We start from the raw sequence: 4,585 nt of genomic DNA, 5'->3' as shown, positions 1-4,585 counted from the left end.
ATAGAGACAGACAAAGAGACAGGACAGACAGAGACAGACAGACAGAGACAAAGACAGAGACAGACAAAGACAGACCAAGACACAGACAGACAGACAGACAACAACAGACAGACACAGACAGACAGAGAACAGACACAGACAGAGACAGACAAGAGACAGACAGACCGAGAGCAGACAGACAGAGACAGACAGACAGACACAGACAGAGAGACAGACAGAACAAAGACAGAGACAGGAAGACAGAGACAGACAGACAGAGACAGACAGAGACAGAACAGACAGACCCAGACAGATGACAGACAGACAGACAGAGACAGACAGAGACAGACAGACAGAGACAGACAGACAGAGACGACAGACAGAGACAGACAGACACAGACACAGACAGAGACAGACAGAGACAGACACACAGAGACACGACAGAGACACAGACAGAGACAGACAAGACAGAGACAGACAGAGACAGACAGAGAACAGACAGACAGAGACAGACACAGACAGACAGACAGACAGACAGAACAGAACAGAGACAGACAGAACAGAGACAGACACAGAGACAGACAGAGCAGAGACAGACAGAGACAGACAGACAGAGAAGACAGACGACAGACAGAGACAGACAGAGACAGACAGACAGAGACAGACAGACAGACGACAGACAGGCGACAGAGACAAACAGAACAGACAGACAGAGACAGACAGACAGACAGACAGACAGAGACAGACAGACAGAGACAGACAGACAGAACAGACAGACAGAGCCCCTGAACCAAACAACCACACCACACCCACAAACGAGACAAACGAGCCAACAGGAAACAGCAAAGAGACAGACAAACAAGAACGGCAAAACGCAACACAGAACACAACAACAAAACACGAAACCACACACTTTTGGGTGGCCTGTCTAAACAACCTACCCTGCAAACAACACCCACCAACACCCCAAACCACACCCCACTGGTAACACTACAAACAGAACAAACAACCCAGACAAACAAACAAACAGAGACAAAACACACAACGAGACAACACAGACAGAACACAGACAGGCAGAGACACCAACAGACAAAACACGCCAGACAAGAACAAAGGTGGAACAGAGAACAGGGTGGCAATTCCAAGTAATGCCATAACACTCTAAACTTGGAGAGCGCAGAGAGACAGGCAACCAGACAGACCAGAAACCCGACCAACGACAGAGAACAGAAGACAGAACAGACAGACAGACAAACCGCAACAGCTCACAAAAGAGACAGACACGACAGACAACAGAAACAAGAAACAGACAGACAACAACAACCAACAACAAAACACGAACACAGACAGACAGACAGACACACAACCAACAGAAGGGAAAAAGACAGACAACAGACAAAACAAAAAAAACACAGACAACAGACAGACAGCGAGACGACGACAAGACACAACAACAAAACAGGTGAACGACAGACGAACAGACAGACCACAACACCAACAGACAGACGACAAGTACAACGAACAGACGAAAGACTACACGAACGACAACAGACAGATTACAACAGACAACAAGACAGACAGTTTAACAACAGACAGACGACAGACAGACGACAGACCGAGACACAAACACACAACAAAAACCAGACAGACAGAACAGACACACAGACCAACACCCAGACAGACACTCGAGAGCGAGACAGAGCAAAAGACAGAGACAGAAGAAGACGCACAAAGACAGAAGGAACAGACAAGACAAACCAGACGGACCGACCCGAACAACAACAAGGACAACAAAACAAACCGACAGAACGACCACCCCACAAAGCCTCGAGGGATTACAGACAGACCAGCAAAGCCACAGACAGGCAAACTAGACGACAGAAGACAGACAGAAACCAACAAAAGACGAAGACAGACCACACAACACAGACAGAGACATACACAACGACAAGACGCAAGACACACACACAGCCAGAACCGCGACAGGGAGCAGACAGAGAAGAGACACGAAACAAGAGACAGACGACCGAACCAGACAGCGAACAAACAGACGACGAACAACACGACAACACACACCACACAACAGACAGCCACCCCACGACAGACAACCAGACACACAACAAACCAGACAACAAACAGACGAACAGACAACAGAGACGCGCGGAAACTCACACACAGACAGCAAGACAGACAAGACAGAGCAAAGAACAACAACGACCGAACAAGAGAAGACAGACAAGACACCGACAGCCACACAGAGGACGAACAGAACAGCTCAAACAACAGAACAAACACAAACAAGACGACAGAACAAAACAGACCAGACACCGCACAAAAGGCAACAAAGACAACAAAAGAACAACAACAAAGAGACAGACAGACCACAGACGGAAGACAGAGACCAGGACACAGACAGAGACAGGGCAAAACAAGAGACAGACACACCAGACCCTGAACAGGGCGCAGAGACAGAAGACAAACAGGGGACAAAAAATGGCAGAAAAAGAGAGAACACACAAACGAGAACAGAACACAACGAACAGACAGACAGACAACAGACAGACAGACAAAAGCCACAGACAGAACAGAAACAGACAAACAGAGACAGACAAACAGAGAGACAGACAGGACAGGGAGGACAGGAAAAGACAGACAGAGCAGCCGACAGCCTGAACAAGACAGAGACAGACAGGAAGCAGAGAACAGACAGCAAAGACAGACCACGACAACAAAATAACACCAAGACAACAAAAAACACACAGCCGAGAGAACACAACGGCACAGACGGACGACGACAGACGACACAGAGACAGACAGACAGGGCAGACACACAGACAGAGCCCGCGACAAAACGAACAGACGCGCAGACCCACACAAACACGGAGACGACACCCACAGACGACGACAGAACACGCACAACGACAGAGACACCAACGGAGCAGAGACAGACCCAGACGACCAACAACAACAGACAGACGAGACAGACAGACAGACGACACAACAGACGACACACAAGACACCAACAACAAACAGACGGACAGAGACAGACACACGAACACGAGACCGACAGAGACAACAACACAGAAACGGAGACAGACGGATAGCCAAGACAGATACACCAGACAGACAGACAAACAGACAACCGGACGGCACAGACGGACAGAGACAGACAGACAGACAGCGCGGAACAACAGACGCGGCGACCACAGACAGCGGACAGAGACAAGACAGACAACACGGACGAGACGACAAACAGCAGCGAAAAGGCGAGCAGGAAGACGGACGAGGACAACACCACACACACACACGCAGACAGAGCACACGACAGAACAAGAGCGCACAGAACAGAGACAGACAGAGGACGGGCAGACGAGACAGACACAACGACGACACAGAGACAGACAGGGACAGACGGGAAACAAAGAGACAAGACAGACAGAGACAGACAGGGCAAGACAGAGACCGACAGACAACACAACAGACAGACGACAGACAAACAGACGGAACAGACGCACACAACACACGCAGAGAAGAGACCAGAAAACCGACAGACGCCGGACGCAGCAACAGACGGACAGACAGACAGGCCCACGACAACCAGGGGAGCAGAGACAGGCAGAGACGACAACAACACAGACAGAACACAACCAACAGCCAGACAGAACAGACAAACAGACAGACAGAGACAGACAACAGACAGGCAGACAGGACAACAACACAGACGGACAGAGGACGGACAGGCAGACAGAGACAGAAACAGACGACGACGAGCGCAAAGACAGGGCACAACACAGACAGACAGACAGACGCAACAGAACACAACAGACGGACAACAGAGACGACACACCAACACACAGAGGCAACAACGAAGACAGAGACAACAAGCAACAGACAGACAAGAAGACAGAGACAGAACAGTACAACCGAGACGGACAAGACAGACAAGACAAACGCAGGCAGACCAACAGACAGACGGACAGAGACAGACGGAGAGACAGACGGACACCGACCGACAGACGGAGGGGCAGACAGACGCAGGGGCAGGGGAGAGAGACAGAGACAGAGACAACAGACAGAAGAGACAGACACACACAGAAACAGACGAGCAGACAGACGACGAGCAGAGAGCAACAGAGAAGAAGAGAGACGACAGAGAGAGACAGGACGGACAGAACCGAGACGACGGGACAGAGAAAGGACGAAGGACAGCGGCGCGAGACGAACAGAGACAACGACACCACAACCAACAACACGGAAAAAACGAAGACAACAGGAACAGACGGACACGGCAGGCCAAGCAGAAACAGAGAACCAGAGCAGAACAGAGAACGACAAAACACAGACAACGACGACAGACAGCACAGACAGAGAGCCGACCGCAGACAGACAGACAGACAGACAGACAGACAGACAGACAGACAGACAGACAGAGACAGACAGACAGACAGAGCAGACAGACAGACAGACAGAAGCAGAGAGAACACAGAGACAGAGACAGAGAGAGACAGAGACAGACAAGAGACAGACAGAGACAGACAGACAGACAGACAGACAGACAGACAAACAGACAAAGACAGACAGAGACGACAGACGACAGACAGACGAC

Source organism: Salmo salar, unplaced genomic scaffold (assembly GCF_905237065.1).
Source record: "Salmo salar unplaced genomic scaffold, Ssal_v3.1, whole genome shotgun sequence".
In the NCBI taxonomy this organism is placed as follows: Eukaryota; Metazoa; Chordata; class Actinopteri; order Salmoniformes; family Salmonidae; genus Salmo; species Salmo salar.
Note: the sequence above shows the minus strand (reverse complement) of the source record.